Here is a 7551-nt window from a genome sequence, read left to right on the forward strand (position 1 = left end):
CTTCTTTGCCTTGCTTGCTTGCTTGCTTGCTTGCTTGCTTGCTTGCTTGCTTGCTTGCTTGCTTGCTTGCTTGCTTGCTTGCTTGCTTGCTTGCTTGCTTGCTTAACTATATCATGGCGCATACCCACTACGGGGGATTGGCCAAGAAGCCGGCGGTTAAATATGGGTGGGGCGGGTGGAGAAAACTTGAGAGAAAAGTATTGTGAGGGAACAGTTGAAATTATCCAATGAAACAAACTGATCTTACATACATTTTTTTCTCTTATAGGGAAACGTGTGCTTTTTGAAAGGAGAGCGAGCTAGAAGATAATAAATTTTAATCAATTTTTCTCACACGTAATCCTACCGCACCCACGAAAGGCATCTTGCTTGCTTCCTTGCTTGTTTGCTTCCTCCTTATTTCATGGCGCTTACGCACTATGGGGGATTGGCCGAGAAGCCGATGGTTATATGAAAGAGGAAGAGCGAAATAAAGTAAGTCAGGGTAAGGTAGAAATGTTTGATAATTATCAAATATACTTACTTGGCAGAAACTGAATGAAAAATATTATAATTACATATAAACAGCAGATTTGGTGGTATTAGAATAATTTCAAATACACAATCACCCATTTGATGAAATATCCAAATATTGATTAAGCAGAATTAACACGGTATCATTCTTGCGTCACATAGATATTCGCAAATGGCCATGCAGATAATCTATCTTGATATTTTTATGTGTAGCTTTTCTTTTCCTTCTTAACACCGTCTCGTGCCAGGAACGATCGAGAAAGTTGCATTGATCAGTATGTTCTCGTAATATCGCGCTGTGTCTTGACCTGCGAAGAAAGAAATCAAGTAGTGCGCGGTTGGATGAAATATGGCCTTATTGGGGGTCCAATAATATCTGCAGTTCAAACGAAAAAAGAAAAAAAAACGCACTAGGCAATTTTACAATGCGCAACTCTACCGTATCAGCATCATGTCTTAGTTGCTTCGAAACGAGCTAAAGAATAAGGGGATCCAAGGGGCATGATGTTTCGTTAGCCATAACCGTTAGAAAAAAAAAGGGCAGTGCAGCCAAAAATAGAAAGCATACTAGAAAATAATTGTTTAATTGAAATGTAGAAATGATAAGATTAATGGAAGTGCACGAAACGATGTTGCCGCAGGTGGGGACCGATGTTCCAGGGTGGCGAACCGGAACTGAAGCGAAAACCGGAGCTGAACCATAATATTCAAATTAACCGCAACAGAAGCGAACCAATATTCCTTCCTCCCTTTGGGAGCTGAACCGAAACTTTTTTGGGGAACCGTCCCGAACCGGCTCCACCACAGGTCCTGCCCAGGGCCATCGTTGCTGGAGTGTTACGAGAGCAGACTCTCGCGTCTATACGGTGAAGTATGCTGCGTGATGCCTTTCACTCAACTATATATGCATGGTCTCCTCAGCTTTACACTGTGCACATACATGGCCCAGCAGTATTGGACATTGCTCCTTCAGAAGTTTGTTTAGTTTCACCGTGATACACAAACGTAACTCGATCAATGGACAGCATTTTCAAAAATTATATCTCAAAAGATCGCCGCACAACTGACCGCTCGAAGCACTTTGCGTGTACTCACGGGCTTCTTTCACACTTGGAAAAACACTTTTATGTAGCACGTATTGAGCAACAGAAAGCTGTATCGGGAGTGTTTCATGTAGCTCTACAATTTTCTTATTGGCACTTTTAATCTAATTGCAATGTTTGAGAAGTTGAATAATTAATGAAGACTAATTGTGTAATTAGGCGGAGTGCAGAAAATAATCTGAGTATTTCCAAGCGACGGCAAACAACATTCTCGTGGTTCTGTCCAGATACGTGGCATTTGCATTTATCTAAGGTTTGGCTGCAGTTACGTGGGACACTCTGTATATTGTTGCAGAATTTCTCGAATACGCAATAGAGTGATGCCTAATTATATCGTCTTACGATGTGACCTGTCCAAAGCACGCAATAAATGAAGCGTGGCTTCTGGTCCCTAGAATTGTTTACAGGGGCTTCTCTAGACGTCATCAAATTCGCAAGTGCGGTCACGTGCTATCAGAAACGCTGACGTCAGCTTTAGTCAGTCTGCTGCAGTGGATGCAAGGCACACATTGACCACGCAACATAAAGCTGAACACATGCTGCTTATACCCCTGACACACGGGCACTCTAAAGTCCTTTAGGTAAGGGGACATCTACCGGAAAGGCGTTCAAGCGCAGTGACACACTACAAAGGAGTATGTCCCTCCCGGCAAAGTTCCTTTGCGGGAAAGAAGATCGGGGATCAACTTTTCGAGCGGAAAGGTGTACTCTCGCATACAGCGTACACAACTCATCAATAGACGAAAACGTGTTACATAACATCGGTGCCCCGTAAGTATCTTTTTACCTTGAAAAATGTATTAATCTTTAGCGGTAATGTGATTTGTCAAACAGTAAAGATTTACTGTAGCTATGCTCTCAAACGCTCGCACCAAGTCGCTAGCGCCGCTATGTTGAATTCCGAATAAGCGCATTATAAGCCATCGAAACTGGTAAAAAAAAATGTTTTTAGGTTGTAAAATCACTAAATGTAATCTACATGCGCAGCTTCTTGTAAATGTTTTCTCTCTTGCTGCTTTAATAAGCAGCGCTTTTTTATCTTTTTTTTTTTTGCGGCGTTCATTTGAGGAACCACGTAAAGCAGTTAGTGTGCTGCCGTGTGTCATCGGCGCAAATCCTTTCTGCAAAGGGTCCTTCGGAGTAACAAAAGGGGTTTCCTGCAAAGGACTTTACTTTTGCCCGTGTGTCAGGGGTATTAGACCATTCTATTGACACATGTTCTTGTTTATCTTTCGCCAGTGACCGCTTTCCACTGGCTAACAAATGCTAAACGTTATCGCTCGGCGCAGGACGCGCCTGCATGTATCGGAAGCTTCTAGAACGTTATCGATGCTTCCATCCGTCATCTGTGGTCCCCGACGCTTATGTAATCTGACTGTATGAGCGACGCGAATTGTCTAGTACCTTCTGGAAGACACGCGGGCACCAGGGATTATTCTGGAACCTTCGATGACTCATGTGTAAAAGCCGACACGTTTCGCCGCTGATCAGATTTCGACGATCGCCGACTGTGTTCGCCGCTATTGTTGTGCTTTGAGTGTAGCTTGCTTTTGTGGGCACAGGTTCGCCCAATAAAGAATCAGTTTTGTCGTACACAGTTTTACGACTGTTTTCTTCACTGTCACTACTACGTGACACTATTCTCTTTCACTGAGCGCTTCTCCAATAAAACAAAAAATAAAAAAACTTTGGGTTTTTTTTCGCACCAATATCACAAACTGATTATGAGGTCGAACGCTCCTGCATTTCGTTCCCATCGGAATGCCGCCACCGAAGCCGGGATCACACCCACGTCCTCGGTCTCAGCAGCGCTATGGGCACCGTTCACTGTTCCGATGGCGTTACGACATTTCGTGTTTCGCCCCAATATTGATGACACCGGCTGCTAGAGAGGCGGTGAAAATGATACGCCATTCCAAACGACAACGGCTCCCTTATCGTCGCTCGTGTGAGGGGTATGCACTGAGCTTTGACGATATCAAGCGCACAATTGTTCGCGCTTATGATATCGATCGCGAACGTGTGCAGTCATATGCAGAGCATGCGTACTTTGACATTTTCACAACTCGGACAGTCTTCTCTGGCGATAAGCGATCGAATGTTTCACGGCGAATGTACACAGCGTCTCTCCAGTTTTGCTGGTTTTACGCTGGCCGTCCCAAAGCTTCACTTGTAGATGGCGCATAGATCGCGGGCAAACTAAAGTCCCTATATAAGAAAAGTACCGCCATCTACTCTTTCCTCCGCCGCCTCCTCTCCTAAAGCGCTTGCTTTTTTCTTTACTTTTTGCTTGCGAAAGCCAAGTCGACGGTGGATGGCGGTACTTTTCTTATATAGGGACTTTAGGGCAAACTGCAATGCACGGTGCCTATACGCCAAAGCTGAGCTACTACGGACGTCCTCACACGGCATCATAGGTTTGGTCTTATACGTTCGCTTCTCTCTGAACGCGCATCGCCCATCTGACCTTCTCTCCGCTATTATCATGCCGTCTAAAGCATTCGGTAGAACGACCATAATGCGCTTTGACCATATAGCACTGAGCCCGCATCAGTGATACACCACGTCTTCACCAATCTACAATTGTCGTGACGTCATGGGGAGCCTTTGCGAACAAATCCTATACGGCATGATATAGCGCTTTATATCGGGCGTGTTTTGAAGCCCTCGCATTAAATATAATTGACGATTAGATGCACATTCGAGGAAGTCAGATATCATACCATGATTAGGGAGATGGCAGCTCTCTAAGAAAGCAAGAAATGGGGAAATGCGAGAATCTTTTGTGTCAGTGCTTCTTTCAAAAATTAAATAAATTAGAAAACTTGCGTGAGAGAGCGGCTACAGCCTAAAGTCTCACAGGGAGCCACAAAGTCCCTTGAGTGCACAAATTGCGACATGCATAGGCATGACAGTGCACGCATGGCGCCTCATGCTATTGATTTGTTTCAAGTACATGCCCTTGCAAAAGAAAATGCTTCGCAGAAGTTCTACACCAAGCGAAGTTTGACGTTTCTCCAAATACACTGCGCGTTTTCCCGGAAAACGGAGGCTCACGAATGTTAATGCAAAAAAAGGTAAGGCGTGCCGACACGGACACAAGAGAAGTGGACAACACGAACGAGAATGTTTTTTTTTTCCCTAACCCATTTGAACCCGCATTAACCGGTTCAAAAATCTCCTAACGGTTCGAACGGTTGTAATTTTCACTTCGGAGTTGAAACCGAACCGAACCTGGGAAAATTTCGGTTCGACATCCTGGACCGAACCCATATCATCCGCATTATGTTTGCGGTTGTTTTGCCAATTTTGCTACCGCAGTGCGATCCGTCCACCCACTTCGTTGAGTGTTAGTGTTAAGTGTACAATATTAGCCATGTGAGTGCTAGCCAGCACCGCTAACGGCCAAGGCGCGCACGTGGAGCATCATTTTAAACGCGGGCGTCACGTAGTGCATGAGCCTATAGGAGCAGACAACTGGGAAATAAAATCCCGGCGTTTGAAATATTCTTTTTCGTATGAGATGTGCAGAAAAAAAAAACGCTTTCTTTCGAAATATAACTGCTATTCATCATTCTATATAAGTGTATTCATTCCTCCGCTTTCAAATTATAGGGCCCTATACCGTAAAAATATTCCAATCTCCCGACGTCAAATTTACATAACCACCGACGCAAGCATCAGGCGGTGACCCGTAGCGCCGTTTCAGCGGCCCAATCAAATGGTTTCCTCGTTTCACTTTTGTTTGGTTTAAAAGCGAATAGCGTTGCCCATCTTAACAGGTTTTTCTTATCTAATTGGCTGACAAGAAGCGAGGAGCACGCAGAAGTGTAGATATTTTCGGTGGGGCCGAGCTACCGCAGTGAAAGTACATAACCGGATGAGGAGTGTGGTACGTGACAGCGGCTCGGATTGGTGCGCTTCCCCTTCTTAACGTGCGGTAGTCGATCGAAAATCGCGGAGGCGTGCAACGGAAGGTTGAAAGTGCCGCTACAACGCTAAATCACCGAAGAGTTGGCAGAGCGATGTCGTATTGGGGGCGAGCTCCACCACTGGAAAAGCTGGCGCCACCGTCGGCGTGACTTGGCATGAGGGGTCACGTGGGCACAGCGGCCGCGTCGTCTGCTTCGGAAGTGCCGAAGCGAGCTGAAAACGAGAGTTTACTCCCACCTGCGCTACCTACGGTTCTGATTAAGTGGGGATGTTTGCCTGCTTCGGGTGTCTGCTTGACAACACTTGAAATCGCTATAATAGATAGCGTCTGCCTTTGAAGGCATCCGATATAGTAGGATATTGCTCCGTACCGCAGTGCCGTACGCGTACGGAACGGAGCCCGGTGTCAGCCTTCACACGTACTCGCAGGCCAAGAAGCTGCGTGTAGCTTGGATTTCGAAACTTAGAACTGGCAAGCAGCCATCGGCTACAACTCGGATGTTTTGCAAGAACTTCCGCGAGGAAGATTTCTGCTACGACGCTGAGGCTGCGATGCTCGATGAGTAGCAGAAAAAGCGTGCACTGAAAAGCTCGCCCGCTCGTGCTGCCCGGGTAATGTCATGAAGAGTTGGTCTATGAACTTGTTCATACTACATACTGGCAAGTTCACCAGAATGAAAAGGGAACGGAAAGAAGCACGTTCAAGAAAAAAAATCATGGCACATGCTCATGTTTGTGTTAACACCAAACAATGAATGTACTGGATTAACAAAAAGAAGCAGCGGGAAATTCATTGCTGAGAAGAACGATAAACATGCAGTGCGACGCAACTTGAGAAATCGTCCAAGAATTTAGAAGAAGAAAAAAAGATTGAGATGGCACATCACGAGTCGCCGTATAGCGTTGAAGTCCCTAGTTATAGCGAAATTATTCTTCAACAGTTCTGATAGCGTCCACGCCACAATGATTGCTTGTGTACTGTCAAATGTTTATATGCTGCGGCCTAAAGCTCGCGGCACGGTGCGAAAACGCGCTCGCAACGAAAGCGAGACATTGTTCGCGGACATGCACGTAGACGCGCCGTTGGTCGTTGCGAACACGTGAGATCTCTGCATTGAGGCTTCATTCTGTTATGCTCATTCTGTTATGCTCCATTTGGTTATACAGACAGCACACTATAAGGAAATATTTCACATAGTCTGCTTTCAGCGATTGCCTACCTTTCACGCAAGAAGCTGGTTCGGGGGACTCCATCACGGCGACCGCGCGCAATGGGTGTTCACTGTACGTATTCGGCAAAGAGATAGCACCTGTAAACTATTCTGCGCTTTCTGTTTGCCCAAGATTATTATTTTGACAATAAGAAACGTCTCCCGTTTGGAGAGTATTTACAGAAATGGCCAGGAAGGCTCACGTGTGGTTTTTTTATTGCGCGCCGACAGCCAAACCTATGAGGAGCGCACCGCGTTATCCTCGTACTACGCAAGCGAAGCGCTTCCGACGAATGGCGACTACGTAAGTCCTCGACCCCAATAAGTACCGAATATGCTCGACGTTATACTGCCATGTTTTTTTTTCTTGTTTTTTTTATACGCAAATGAATCCGTACTCCCCGGCAGCTCCGAGTAGCCAGTGCCAGAGCAATCGGTAGGCAGACGTCTTCTATTCCTTTCGGAACGCGTCATGCAGTCTTCGGCTGTTCAGAAAAAAGTGCAGGGACGGGATTCACACAAACGTTATTACGCTAAAGCTGTTGGTAGACGCACGTGTGAACCAATCGTGATGTTGGACATTGTGGGGGGTCTTCCCCAACCCGTAGCGCATATAATCGCAGCGATGTAGGGTTCGGGCGAATAAGGCAACAAGCGAGTCAACTCAACAACGTTTATTAGCTTTGGCAATAAAACACACTTGCAGAGGGAAGTCCGCTCTGTATAATAAGTAATAAATAGGCTTGCCCCGTTGCGTGTAGAAGTCACGCAAACGAGGTCACTCATGGGTT

The sequence above is a fragment of the Dermacentor silvarum genome, chromosome 1 (assembly GCF_013339745.2).
Source record: "Dermacentor silvarum isolate Dsil-2018 chromosome 1, BIME_Dsil_1.4, whole genome shotgun sequence".
Lineage (NCBI taxonomy): Eukaryota > Metazoa > Arthropoda > Arachnida > Ixodida > Ixodidae > Dermacentor > Dermacentor silvarum.